Below are 16,042 nucleotides of genomic sequence, written 5' to 3' on the forward strand. Positions count from 1 at the left end.
AGTTGTTTAGTAGATACATCCTTTATGTGTTATCCTTATGGGGGATTGCAATATTTAAGGACACTAAATAAGGGAGCTATCTACTAAACACATACGCATTTATATACACACAATAACACAATATATGTATGTCTGTGTGTGTATATCTGTGGTTGTGCGTGTGTGCAGGGCCGGCCTTAGGTCTTTAGGCGCCCTGTGCGAAAAATCTTCACAGTGCCCCCCCACTCCACCCCCCATCATTCATGTATGATGTAATGTTTGTGTTGTCTGTGTATGTGATAGGTGTGATGACTGTGTGATATGTATGCTATGTGTTGGCTGTGTGTGATATTTGTAATGATGCAGAGAGCCACACACACACACACAGGCAGCCACACACATACACACACAGGCAGGCAAACACACACATATACACACACAGGCAGACAGCCACACACATACACACAGGCAGACAGCCACACACACACACACACAGAGGCAGACAGCCATACACACACAGGAAGACATCCACACACACACAGAGGCAGGCAGTCACACACACAGGCAGACAGCCACACAAACACACACAGGCAGACAGTCAAACACACACACACACACACACAGGCAGATAGTTATACACACAGACACACATACACACACAGGCAGACAGTCATACACACAGACACACACACAGGCAGACCGTCATACACACACACAGAGGCATACAGTCATACACACACACATACACACACAGGCAGACAGCCACACACACACACACACAGAGGCAGACGGCAATACACACACAGGAAGACAGCCTCACACACCGGCAGACAGCCACACAAACACACACAGGATGATAACCGTCACACACACACAGACAGACAGTCACACACACACACAGGCAGACAGTCACGCACACACAGGCAGACAGTCACACACACACAGGCAGTCACACACACACACAGGCAGACAGTCACAAACACAGGCAGACAGTCATACACACACATAGGCAGATAGCCATACACACAGACACACACACACACACACACACACACAGGCAGACAGTGAGTCATACACACACACACGGGCAGACAGTCACACACACACACACACACAGAGGCAGACGGCCATGCACACACAGGAAGACATCCACACACACACAGAGGCAGGACGTCACATACACATAGGCAGACAGCCACACAAACACACACAGGCAGACAGTCACACACACACACAGAGGAAGACAGTCAAACACACACACACACACAGTCACACACACAGGCAGATAGTCATACACACAGACACACACACACATACACAGGCAGTCATACACACAGACACACACACAGGCAGACCGACATATACACACACACACACAGGCATACAGTCATACACACACACATACACACACAGGCAGACAGCCACACAAACACACACACACACAGAGGCAGATGGCAATACACACACAGGAAGACAGCCACACACACAGGCAGACAGCCACACACACACACAGAGGCAGACGGCAATACACACACAGGAAGACAGCCACACACACAGGCAGACAGCCACACAAACACACACAGGATGAAAATCGTCACACACACACATATACAGGCAGACAGTCACGCACACACACACACACACACAGGCAGACAGTCACACACACACACACACACAGGCAGACAGTCATGCACACACAGGCAGTCACACACACACACACACAGGCAGACAGTCACAAACACAGGCAGACAGTCATACACACACACACACATGCAGACAGTCATAAACACACACACACACATCTACACACACAGGCAGACAGTCACACACACACACACACATGCAGACAGTCATACACACACACAGACACACACAGAGGCAGACAGTCATACACACACACACACAGGCAGTCATACACACACACAGACACACAGGCAGACAGTCACACACACACACACACACACAGGCAGACAGTCACACACACACAGACAGTCACACTCACACTGACAATCACTCAGTTACCTCTGTTCATAGTGGAGGCAGTGCAGCTCCAGGAGGCTGTTTGTTGGGGAAGCAGGGACTCCTTCCTGCTTCCCCTGCAGCAGATATCCGGCACCTTAAGCTCCGCCCCCGCCGCAAATGTATTACATTTTTTTATCCTGGCCGGCCATGTGTGAGCTATGTTGGCCACACGGCGCCCCCTGCTCCATGGTGCCCTGTGCGTCCGCACAGCTCGCACACCCCTAAGGCCGGCCCTGTGTGTGTGTGCGTGTGTGTGCGTATAATATATATATTATATATATATATATATAGATAGATATACAGGGAGTGCAGAATTATTAGGCAAATGAGTATTTTGACCACATCATCCTCTTTATGCATGTTGTCTTACTCCAAGCTGTATAGGCTCGAAAGCCTACTACCAATTAAGCATATTAGGTGATGTGCATCTCTGTAATGAGAAGGGGTGTGGTCTAATGACATCAACACCCTATATCAGGTGTGCATAATTATTAGGCAACTTCCTTTCCTTTGGCAAAATGGGTCAAAAGAAGGACTTGACAGGCTCAGAAAAGTCAAAAATAGTGAGATATCTTGCAGAGGGATGCAGCACTCTTAAAATTGCAAAGCTTCTGAAGCGTGATCATCGAACAATCAAGCGTTTCATTCAAAATAGTCAACAGGGTCGCAAGAAGCATGTGGAGAAACCAAGGCGCAAAATAACTGCCCATGAACTGAGAAAAGTCAAGCGTGCAGCTGCCAAGATGCCACTTGCCACCAGTTTGGCCATATTTCAGAGCTGCAACATCACTGGAGTGACCAAAAGCACAAGGTGTGCAATACTCAGAGACATGGCCAAGGTAAGAAAGGCTGAAAGACGACCACCACTGAACAAGACACACAAGCTGAAACGTCAAGACTGGGCCAAGAAATATCTCAAGACTGATTTTTCTAAGGTTTTATGGACTGATGAAATGAGTGTGAGTCTTGATGGGCCAGATGGATGGGCCCGTGGCTGGATTGGTAAAGGGCAGAGAGCTCCAGTCCGACTCAGACGCCAGCAAGGTGGAGGTGGAGTACTGGTTTGGGCTGGTATCATCAAAGATGAGCTTGTGGGGCCTTTTCGGGTTGAGGATGGAGTCAAGCTCCATCTAATGACATGGCCTCCTTGTTTACCTGATCTGAACCCCATTGAGAACCTGTGGTCCATCATCAAATGTGAGATTTACAAGAAGGGAAAACAGTACACCTCCCTGAACAGTGTCTGGGAGGCTGTGGTTGCTTCGGCACGCAATGTTGATGGTGAACAGATCAAAACACTGACAGAATCCATGGATGGCAGGCTTTTGAGTGTCCTTGCAAAGAAAGGTGGCTATATTGGTCACTGATTCGTTTTTGTTATGTTTTTGAATGTCAGAAATGTATATTTGGTTATATTTGGTTTCACTGGTAAAAATAAATAATTGAAATGGGTATATATTTGTTTTTTGTTAAGTTGCCTAATAATAGTCACCTGCACACACAGATATCCCCCTAAAATAGCTATAACTAAAAACAAACTAAAAACTACTTCCAAAAATATTCAGCTTTGATATTAATGAGTTTTTTGGGTTCATTGAGAACATGGTTGTTGTTCAATACTAAAATTAGTCCTCAAAAATACAACTTGCCTAATAATTCTGCACTCCCTGTATATATGCACAATCACATACATAATCACAGATATTCACAAAAATAATCACAATGAAATTCAAATGAGGAGAAAGAGAGAGAAGGGGTTGAGGGTTGGGCAGAGGTTTGAATGAGGAGTGAGGTGAGAGCAGAAACCCTACACCACCCCCTTTGCTTTCAGAGTGGCAGGGGTAGTGGTGTCAGAGGGAGAGAGCCATGAAGGGCCGATGCAAGGACTTCTGTCTACACAGGCGAAGACACATTTTGCTGCCCCCAAAATGTATCTTCACCTGCCTGTCTAATATTCCCACTTTTGCCCCTCTTACCCATTCTTTTGCCCTTTTTGTGCATCTTACCACCTTTTTCTCTTGTTTTCCCTTTTTGTATATTGTATCCCCTGTTTGGCATTCTTTTTTATGTGTTTTGTGTCTTCATCCCACTTTTCTTTACCCACTTGCGTCACACACTCACTCGCTCATACACACACTGACCGTTACACACACACACTGACCATTACACACATACTGCTTATACACACACTGCTTATACACACACACTGGCTCTAATGCACACAGTCTCTTACACACTTGAACTGCTTATACACACTCACTGGCTCTAACAGAAACACACACAGTCTCTCACACAAAGTCTCTTACACACACACAACTTATAGACACACACTAACTCTTACACAGACACACACACACATACACACTAACTCTTGCACACACACACACTAACTCTTACACACACAGACACACACACTAACTCTTACACAGACACACACTGGCTCTAACACACACTGGCTCTTACACAGACACACACACACTGGCTCTAACACACACACTAACTCTTACACACACACTAACTCTTACATACACACACTGGCTCTAACACACACACACACTAACTCTTACACACACACTAACTCTTACATACACACACTGGCTCTAACACACACAAACACACACACTAACTCTTACGAACACACTAACTCATACACACACACTCACTGTTTCTTATAGTTGCTAAATAGAGGTCCCGCTGCATTGTTGAAGCTTTCCTCCTCTCTCCACAGCAGTTGGCCACTGTGATATGATGTCACATATCCCAGCGGCTTGTAGCTCAGGACGAGATTTGACGCGGTCGCTCCACGGTGCTCCGCCCCCCTCCCTCAGTAGCTGCACGTTCCCCATACAGCTGGATAGATTGCTGCAGAAATTGACCGGCGGGAGCAGAGTTCTCTGTGCTCTCGCTGGTCACTTGGACATTTTGCACCCCTCGGGTTCGTGTGCCCTAAGGCGGCCGCTTGTGCCGCCTTATGGTGGCGCCGGCCCTGGAGCCATGTTTCTTTTAAGGCTCGTAAGTCTAGGGAATGAGAGACGAAAAGATCATGCACAGCAGTGGATTTAGTAACATGGCAAACAGAGCATGCATTTCAGAGGGCAGTATGGAAGGAGGATTTAAAGGAAGATGGGATGGGTTGGGTATGAGATTATTGTGATTCCTGGAGTTAGCACATGGTGGGTTTGCAGAGGTGGGACCGGGATTTGGAGAGACATCACCAGCTGCTAGGAGCAGAAGGATAGAAAGTAAGAGGTGGGAGTAGGATTTATAAGCTTTGTGAGAGGGTATGTATTTAGTATATATGTATGTATATATATATATGTATAAGGCTGGAAAGGGATAAGTAGAGTGCATGGGATGAATAGAGAGGGGAGGGAAGTTAAGTGGGAGCAATGAAAATGGTGTTAGCGGGGACAGGTAAGCAGATGGATAAACATATTTTGCTAATTAGAGGGGTAAGAGTGAAAGTAAAGAATATAAGGGAGAGCATTCTCTAAGGAGAATAAAGGAGTTTATATTATAAAGAAGGACAATTAGGATTTTTAGTTATGCAAAGTTAGATGAGGTGGGATCTTAAAGTCACATAATAGATGAGAGGGTCAGGGGCTGCAGGCAGGGAGTGTGATAGTTGAGCAGGTGATGAGGGTTTGAGAGACATAATTAGTGTGTTTTGAATGTCAGGTTATTTGTGCTCTCTATCAATGTAGTGAGTTCCTTGGGGTGGGGTGGGCGGGAAACCATCCAAAAGAGCTACCTCTGAATAAGGCTGTAGCTTGTCTTAGTATTTGAGATTTAAAGATATAAGGGTAGGTCATAAATGGCGAACACAAATTAACTTGACTATCAGCACAATAAATCTAAACTAACAAAAATAGGGTAGGTCATAAATGGTGGACATAAATTACTAGCACTCCCTTGCTAGAAAATCCTTCAGAAGTCCTTTTACTAAATATTTGCTTGGTTGGAGATATCTACCTTGTGATTAATTATGTCCAAGTGTCACGTGGGCAGGGTAATTGCTCCCTGGCTGCTCTCTAACCACTTTTCACATCTAAATGCACAATTGCATAGCACTTTAATTCTTTCTATACAATTATCTTGTATGTCTAGCAACACATCTATTTTGCTTGTGTACTTGTGTCTATCGCTGATGTTAATGGGTGGGTTAGTAAAACTGCATTATGGGCCAGTAAATAGTTTTTGACCCCAGGCCAAAAGTTGCCTGCCCTCCCCTTCCTAAATTGTGTATAAGGACCTCCTGTATATCTTTAAAGTTCTGCTAGAGATAAATGCACACACGTGTTGTCATAGACCAAGTATGTCAGTAATATGTTTGATGTTTGTATTGGCAAGCTGTACGCATGTGTTTCGATTAGTTTAAGTTTGTTTAGTGCCTTCAAGTTGGGTTAAGATACTTGCAGATGATACTCCTACTTTGCCTACATACAGTGGTATTTAGAATTGTGCATTCAGAATCATGATGCTTTCGAACTTTGAGCATTTCATGACTCAACCATGTTTCTGAACTCCAAAACAGCATATGGATGAATCACAAAGCAAAGGAAATATTAAAAATCGTTTCATTTGTTTCTGATTTAGAGTTCTGTCTGTGGCACCAAAAATATATTGATGGAAAAAAAAATATTGATGCGCCATTATTGCGTCATATTATTTTGTTTGAATCCTTTTTCCCGAACCGAATGCATGGATGAAATTTGTCCAAACTGAAATGCCGCATGTTAACAAATTTGTTTTGGGATGAAACCAAATTTGTTTTGCAATGCACGCGTCTAGTGATATTGATAGTCAAGTCTTACAATTGCAATGATGGCATATAATAATGAAGAACCGTACTGTGGTTAGACCTCTGACCCCAACATCTGAACAGGCGCTCAATTATTTTCTTCTCATGCAATCATGGTATCTTTGCTCTTTTATTTATTCAGACAACTCAGTGTCTTTGTTTAAGCCCTGACTTTTCTCTTCCTCTTCTAAAATGGTTTGGCTGCTAACAATGGGTAGGCACCAGGGCACTTTTGGCACCTTTACCACTACAGCAGACCATAGTGGTTATTTTGCTTGGATTATTCATTTAAAACACATACTGGATATGTATCTATGCACCTTGTGTTGATAGCCTGTTACTGGGTTACACAGACAGGAGGTATAAATCAGGGTTATTGACACCTTCAGCAAATTCCCTGTTTACATTTGAGGATAGATTCCACACACAGTCATGTTACCATAATTGCAATATTTACTTTACAAGCATATTTTGTTATATATGTGCTTGTTCTTAGTGCACATTACAGAGAGGTATTTAACTGCACACAATAAAAGCTTTTGTTGTATAGATTCCAAAACAGGAACAGGATTGCAGAATAATATTTAGACAAATATATGAATGCATATTCATAATTCAATAAATTAACCAAGGATTCAACTTCTTGTTTCCAGTGGTGGGGGCTGGAGTTCGGCTAGAAAGACAGACTAAAATCCAATTAGTAAATCTTTAGTTATAAAATGGATAGGTGGAAGCCTTATATAGATATGATAAGCGATACACTTCAGAGCTGTGATAGAAGAAATTAGGAACCAGAACAGACCTGGTTAATTTGTGTTGGTTTGAGCAATACAGTTGTGGAAACGACAGTCAGCAAAGTTTGTGGAGAAAAGCAGTGGGTCTGGTACACGGATTGACATACAGGTTGCAGATATTCACAAAAGGCCATTCGGGTTGCAATATCATTCTTCACGCTATTTAACAATCTCCATCGATACAAAATCTGGTGTTAAGTGAATAACCTAGCGACAGCTTAAGTAGCAACTTTGTATCATGCAGATTAACAAAATAACTCAGCGATACAAAGTTGCTTTTGGTAGCCTTTAACCATTCTAGCAGGTGCTTAGGTTGCATGATACCAGTGACCGGTTGTGGGTTTTGTGTTACCCAATAGCGCATTCCTGGTTCATAGTCCCCTTCAAGAATGCAACCTTGTTTGAGAAGTGCCCTCAACACCCACTATTCCACTGCATCCAACCAGGGCCGGTGCTAGGATTTTTGACTACACAGGCGAAGATGCATTTTGACGCCCCACCCCACGCCTCCCCCAAAAAACTAAACAATGCATCTTCACCTCTGTGTCTCGTAGCCCCCTTTTGAATTTCTTACCCCCATTAGTGTTGCATATCCAACCTCTTCAATGTCTTACCCCTTTGGTCCCTTTGTGCCCTTTAGTGTGTCTCCTACAACCCCTCTTATGTATTTATTACTTCCCCGCCAGCCCCTTTCTGTCTCTTTCTTCCCCCCAGCCCCTATCTATCTCTCTTTTTCTCCCACATAGACATGGATACAGGCAAAAATACATACATGCACAAATACACAAACATACAGACACGCAACCATACAAGCACACAGACATAATTATTCAGGCAGACAGTCACAAAGATATACAGACACACAGTCATAAAAGGCACACAATCAAGCAAACACAGTCATACAATCTACACATACAGGTACATCGTCGTGCAAACACAGACATACATTCATACAGACACAGGCACACACAGAAATACAGACACAGACATAAAGAAACAGAGAGGCATATAGAGACATACATACACAATGATACAGACAGACATACACACACACACACACTGACAGACAGACATATACACACACACACTGACAGACAGACATATACACACACACTGACAGACATATACACACACACACTGACTGACAGACATATACACACACACACTGACAGACAGACATATACACACAAACACTGACAGACATACACACACACTAACAGACAGACACATACACACACAAACACTGACAGACAGACACACACACACACACTGACAGACATATACACTCATAAACACACACACTGACAGACAGACACACATACACACTGACATACAGGCACACACACACACACTGACAGACAGACAGACACACACACTGACAGACAGACACACACACTGACAGACAGACAGACACACACACTGACCGTTCCTAAATACACCACTGACTACAGTGTCTTGTCAGGAGGTGAATGACTGAGGGGTACTTTTTGGGTGATATATATGTATTTTGTGGTGTAAAATAGATCTTAAATATGCACTCGGTTAGATGCAAGCACTGGTATAAGCATAAAGAACAAATACATCATTCTTAATGAGACAATAACGTCAGATCAATTATGAAGTCTATATAAAACCATGTGACACTTCTCACCACTAGATACAGCATTTTCTCAGTATCTTTATAAATAAATGATCATCAATTAGATTCACAATTTAAAAAAAAATATTACAAGGGAATATGTTATCCAAATGTGATTTCTGTGTTCCATAAAGCAATTCGTATAGTGACACAACATAGCATACAAAAAAGAAACAATACATACCAGACAACATTGAAATGTAATTTTAAGAGAACAAAAACATTCTAGGTATGAAAATCATAATTTCAGCAGAGCGACATTGCCAAAGGAGGATAAGGAATGTGCTGAAGCTATGCCAGTAATAATATTTTTATCATTAGCAAACACAATTACCAGAGAAATATGACAGTCTTTATGACCACCATTCAAAATACAGTAACTGTGATCCAGAGGTTACCATGCAACTCGACTACCAATATTATTTCATTGCTGTGCTCAGCATATAATAGAGGTGTATTGAGATGCATTATAAACTAATGGGACACTTGCCCAGGACAGCACATACATGAAAAACAAGGCACCAGTGTCAGAATGCTGCATCATATCTTAGTACCTCTTAAGCTTGAAGTTAATACTTAAGGGCTTTGTACCCAGCTTGTCAGCAAAAAATCTTGTTTTGTTTTTTTTGTCTAAGGTATTATGTTGTCTTCTGCATGTATTTTGTTTCATATGTATTTTTTTTTTGTCTTTTTGAGAAAATAAAATTAGCATAAAGATTATTATAAAAAATAAAATAAACAATAATAAACCATATAAACTCCTAAGTATCCAATAAAAAAAAGACTGCTGCAATGCAGACAAAACCCTGAAAATCACTATGACATAAGTGTAAAATAAAGCTAAGTAATGTCTGGCAAACACAAAAAGCTGCCATATTTATTAATTCTTTGCTTTCTTGTGCAATAGAAGATCGTGCGCACTTTGAATTGCTGAAACTGGTAAAGAGCAAATTTTTTAGATGACCTGCACTGATAAAAAAACAAAACTGTTTCCTGCACAGAAAAAGTTTAGCTTAAGGCTGTGGTGAGTATAATTATTACACATTCTAAAAATCTGTACCATGTCAGAATCAATATTTGCACATTCAGATAAGAAAGAAAAGGGGCGAGTCTGCAACAGTAGTGTAATCAGTCGAGAAATAGAACCACATTCCGTCCATCGTTTTAAAACATATAGGACAATATAGCGTTATAATTTAGCATGCTTACAGCATTATTCTTGCTTTTAACACTCGAAATAGGGTTGTTTCCCATGGAATATATAGTTATACATCGATTTCTACGTTTATTGCAGCTTGTTACAGCATAATACTGTTGTATTGTTATAAAGTGCATCTATCCTGCTAATGAGAGATCCGAGTGAGACAAGGTCACATGACTCCTCCCCACAGCCAGTCATTGTCCTCTTATCATGTGCTTTCTTTACCTTAGCCCAGCTTTGAAATACGATGCAGTAAGAACAGGACAATGATTCCCTATGGATCAGGGTCAATAAGAAACCAACAGTCTTTTATTCATTGAACTACACTGTTTGCTTTGCAATCAGAAAGACTTTTTGCAAAAAGAGGGGGAGTGTCTCTATGCAACAGAAAACATTAAGACATTTATTAGCAATGCTAAATGGATTTGAAAAGGGAAAAAAAAACACCACAGGAATATAAGGCCAAAACCTGTCAAATGTATGTCAGACATCGCAAGTCTCCCGGTAGGTCTGGGAGACTCCCACATATTTAATATGGCAGGCAGACACCCGCACACCATGTGTAATATCCCCCAAATCACACACAATCTGATATACAATCAATGTATATCAGATTGTTTTTTGATTTCCACGATATTACACATTTGATGCTCCCAATAACCCCTACTACTGAATACTCAATTGGTGTTACATGGAAACATAGAATGTGATGGCAGATAAGAACCATTCGGCCCATCTAGTCTGCACAATTTTCTAAATACTTTTCATTAGTCCCTGGCCTTCTCTTATAGTTAGGATAGCCTTATGCATATTCCACGCATTCTTAAACTCCTTCACTGTGTTAACCTCTACCACTACAGCTGGAAGGCTATTCCATGCATCCACTACCCTCTCAGTAATGTAATACTTCCTGATATTATTTTTAAACCTTTGCCCCTCTAATTTAAGAGACTGTCCTCTTGTTGTGGTAGTTTTTCTTCTTTTAAATATAGTCTCCTCCTTTACTGTGTTGATTCCCTTTATGTATTTAAATGTTTCTATCTTATCCCCTGTCTCGTCTTTCCTCCAAGCTATACATGTTAATATCCTTTAACATGTCCTGGTAAGTTTTATTCTGCAATCCATGAACCAGTTTAGTAGCCCTTCTCTGAACTCTCTCTAAGGTATCAATATCCTTCTGCAGATACGGTCTCCAGTACTGCGTACAATACTCCAAGTGAGATCTCACCAGTGTTCTGTACAATGGCATGAGCACTTCCCTCTTTCTACTACTAATACCTCTCCCTATACAACCAAGCATTCTGCTAGCATTTCCTGCTGCTCTATTACATGCATTATCTTGCACTTATCCACATAAAATGTCAGTTGCCACAACTCTGACCATTTTTCTAGTTTACCTAAATCATTTGCCATTTGGCTTATCCCTCCCGGAACATCAACCTTTACATATCTTAGTATCATCAGCAAAAATACATACCTTACCATCAAGACCTTATACAATATCACTAATAAAAATATTAAAGAAAATGGGTCCAAGTACAGATTCCTGAGGTACCCCATTGGTGATAAGCCCATGCTTCGAATATACTCCATTGACTACAACCCTCTGTTGGCTGTCACTCAGCCACTGCCTCACACATTCAACAATATTGGAATCCAAACTTAAAGATTGCATTTTATTGATAAGCCTTTATATGTGCAACAGTGTCAAAAGCCTTACTGAAATCTAGGCAAGCAATGTCTACTGCACCACCCTGATCTATTATTTTAGTTACCAAATCAAAACAATCAATAAGATTAGTTTGGCATGATCTCCCTGAAGTAAACCCATGTTGTCTCTGATCTCGAAATCCATGTGATTTTAGATGTTCAACAATCAGCTAAAGAGACAGCCGTGTGAGAGGGAGAAGGCAGCAGCACCACAGACAGCATGGAGAGGCTGATGCTCACTCCCATCAGCCTCAGCCCAGACCCAAAAAAGTAAGCTTACATCTGGCTGCAATGTTTGTCAGATTGTGTGTGTGTGTTCATGCCAGTTTGTGTATCTGTGTGTATGTGCCAATGTGTATCTGTGTATATGCCATATTTGTGTGCATGTGCCAGTGTGGGCAATTGTGTGTACGTGCAATTGTGTGTATGTGTTGGAGGGCATCTGTTTGTATGTGCCAGTATGTGTATTTGTGTGTATGTGCCAGTGTAGGCATCTGTGTGTAGATACCAGCGTCTGTGTGTGTATTTGTGTGTATGTGCCAGTGTGGGCATCTGTGTATGTGCCTGTGTGTATCTGTGTGTATGTGCCAGTGTGCATATTTGTGTGTACGTGCCAGTGTGGGCATCTGTGTTTGGATGTATGTGCCAGTGTGTATCTGTGTGTAAGTGTCAGAGTGTGTATGTGCCAGTGTGTGTTACGGAGTGTGTGTGTATTTGTGTGTATGTGCCGGGGCATGTATCTCTGTTTCAAGTTGTGTATATGCCAGTGTGTGTATCAGTGTGTGTATCTGGGTGTCAAGATTTATGCATGTGTCTGTGTGTAAATAGTTGTACTATGTTCTGTGTGTGGGCCCGCAGGGGTGAGAGAGGATGGTATGTGGGGTGAGCATGGGGGGATGTGGGTGCCGCCACCTCCCTGAAATTAGTTTTTGCAAGTTGGGATGTCTGGTATGTAAGTGAATTGAACTTTCATTATGTAATCACTAATGGTACTTGCTCTTAATCTCTCTACAGATGTAACAGACTAATGACATCAACATGCTATTTCCTAAACATATTTGCATAACCCTTAAACGGACTCTGAAGTCATCAGAACCACTACAGCACAGAGGAAACACAGTGTTTACTTTGGTGCCTAGTAACACTAGGGGGACTTCATATCTCAGTGCTGCCCTCTGTACTCTTCATGGAGATGCTGAACACTCCCTATAAAGATGCACTTATTCATTGTATCTCTACGAAGAGATGCAGATTGGTATAGCATTTAACAGCGCATGCACGATAGCCTCCCAATGCATTCCTATGGGAAAGCATTGGATTGTCTGAGATCATCACGATTAATGATATCCGCAATGGAAGTGAGGCCAGCCCCAGGAAGAAAGGGTAAGTTTAAACACCTTTCAAGTGCAATTTAAGGGGGACTGGAGACCTAAAATGTTAGTTTAACACTATAGTGTCAGGAACATATGTTTGTATTCCTGACACTGTAGTGTTTCTTTAAGGATCAGTGGTAAATTTATGTCAATATATAATTTGGTGCCTAAAGGCTCAGTGCGAGCATTGAATATTCTGTTTATATAGATATATCACTGCTATCTCTGTTTCACTGGAACATTGAATTTTAGAATAGAATTGGTAAAGAACAGGTTAATTTGATAGTATAGAATATCACTGACTGTTAAGGGGTTAAAGTAATGCTTATTTTTTTATGAATAATTAAGTTAATCCCTTCTGTTTCCTTTCCTCACTTACCATCTATAAAGTAAAATAATGGAGAAGATTAAGAAAGGATAAGAGACCTAAGGGTAAGGATATTTAGGAGATATTTATGATGACAAGAGTACCAAAGCCTGAACTACAGAAGCATCAGCTAAAATTATACAAGGCAGGTACACGTCTGAAATATATATAACAAAAAAATAAAAATAATGCTTAATCTTTGTATGGTTTGTATACCTTATTATGTAAAAAAAAAAAGTGAATTACTTTTTCCGTTGTGTTCCCCTATCAGGTACATGAGGTTTGTGCACATTATTACATACCCCAACCATTAATGTTTATCAATGAAGTAGCATTTGTTTAATTGCTCCAATCAGTAGCAGAATTAAACCAAAAATCAAACAATGCAATGCATATATTACAAAAAATTATCAATGTGTAAAAAGTTTTGTTTTGCTAGCAAAGAAGATGAAGGAAAATATTGCTAGAATGTAATGTATCACTTACATTTATGTTTGCTTTAAAGTCAATCACTATTTACGTAGATGGCACAACAAAAGAAACTCCCAAACACGGCCTTACCTGCTTGAGTGAATAAAATCTTCCTTTGAATTCCAAATCTGAATTGTTGCTGCCCCGGCTGCTTTCTTCTGCCTCATACTCCCATTAAGTATAATTTTTGGTTTTTATGACAAACAGGATCATACCTCATCTGTTTACGCAGGCTATTTGATTAGCATACAGTCTCTTGGCAAGCCCACAACACCTGCTCCCTCATTTTCTCTATTCAACATGTATTTTTAGCTTGCATTAAGGTGGCTTCCCTGTGCAGTAGCTGTGCGTTAGATCTCTCGTGAGAGTTGCACCGTGTCATCCATATTGTCAGCATTTTAACAAACACTGCCTTAGGATTCCTTTTTTTCATAGGTATCCGATAACAATATGGGCTCTTTTTCTTTATTTTCTTAAAGTTGCATACAATCTGGAAAAATCACACATTTTTTATCTAGCTAGTTTGGATTGGTAAATCCCTTACCTACCTTCACTATAGCAACACCGAAGTACACGCAACCCTTCCACTTTAAATAAGGGTGTAAGAGATGACTGACATCAAAAACTATTTAGAAATATAGAGAAGCGCTTATAAGCGGCCAAAACAGAATAAATAGTATACACCAGACAGATATTTGTGCCATATGCACATTCTAAATGCATACTTACTGTTAAAAAAAAGAACACTGATGCTTTCTAAGCATCAGACCAACTTTAGCACAATGTAGTGGTTATGGTGCCCTGGCACCATAACCATTATAAAAGTCAAACCATATGACTTGCTACCTAGAGTCTGCAGGCACTGCATTCCGCCTCCATTAATGCTTCGGGAGAGCTGAATACTGTCTTCACTGAACTAAGCCAGATGTTGCAGGGCTTAGTCTATTGACTGAGAGCCATCAGCTGTTTAGGATAGCTAAGAAATATTCCTGAGCAGTAGTAGAGGCAGAGTACAGTGTAGTATTCTAAAACATTTTGATTTCTTGCAGTAGGGGGTGTTGGAGAACTCCTGACACAATACACACAACTGTTTCTTTAATACATATATATATTTTTTTTTTAATGCAAATGTTGCGCTCTTTCCCACTGAAATCCCAACCCCACTGTTGAACTGGAAACAGTATGAAGTCAGAGACTAGGGATTTTTAGCAGAGGATATACCTACTTACATGCACTTATTTCTTCTTTCCAGGAATTACATAAAAAGAGCCGTAACATATGCAATACACCAACACTTTCTATTATTATTCATATTAAAGGACCACTCTAGTGCCAGGAAAACATACTCGTTTTCCTGGCACTAGAGTGCCCTGAGGGTGCCCCCACCCTCAGGGTCCCCCTCCCGCCGGCTCTGGAAAGGGGAAAAGAGGTAAAATGTATCTTTTTCCAGCGCTGGGCGGGGAGCTCTCCTCCTCCTCTCCGCCTCCTCTCTGCCCGTCGGCTGAATGCGCACGCGCAGCAAGAGCTGCGCGCGCATTCAGCCAGTCGCATAGGAAAGCATTTACAATGCTTTCCTATGGATGCTTGCGTGCAATCACTGTGATTTTCACAGTGAGAATCACGCAAGCGCCTCTAGTGGCTGTCAATGAGACAGCCACTAGAAGATTTGGGGGAAGGCTTAACCA

At 41.4% G+C, this 16,042-nt stretch overlaps 1 protein-coding gene across 1 annotated transcript in view; it reads right to left on the minus strand.

The window, feature by feature from the left end:
- Positions 1 to 14,514, minus strand: part of LOC134569325 (histo-blood group ABO system transferase 2-like) — a 247,490-nt gene extending 232,976 nt beyond the window's left edge. The window contains exon 1 of the mRNA XM_063428249.1: positions 14,448 to 14,514. The gene's annotated coding sequence lies outside the window, so the exon portion shown is untranslated. The remainder of the gene's footprint in view (positions 1 to 14,447) is intronic.
- Between the last annotated feature and the right edge of the window lie 1,528 nt (positions 14,515 to 16,042).

Source organism: Pelobates fuscus, chromosome 7 (assembly GCF_036172605.1).
Source record: "Pelobates fuscus isolate aPelFus1 chromosome 7, aPelFus1.pri, whole genome shotgun sequence".
NCBI lineage: Eukaryota > Metazoa > Chordata > Amphibia > Anura > Pelobatidae > Pelobates > Pelobates fuscus.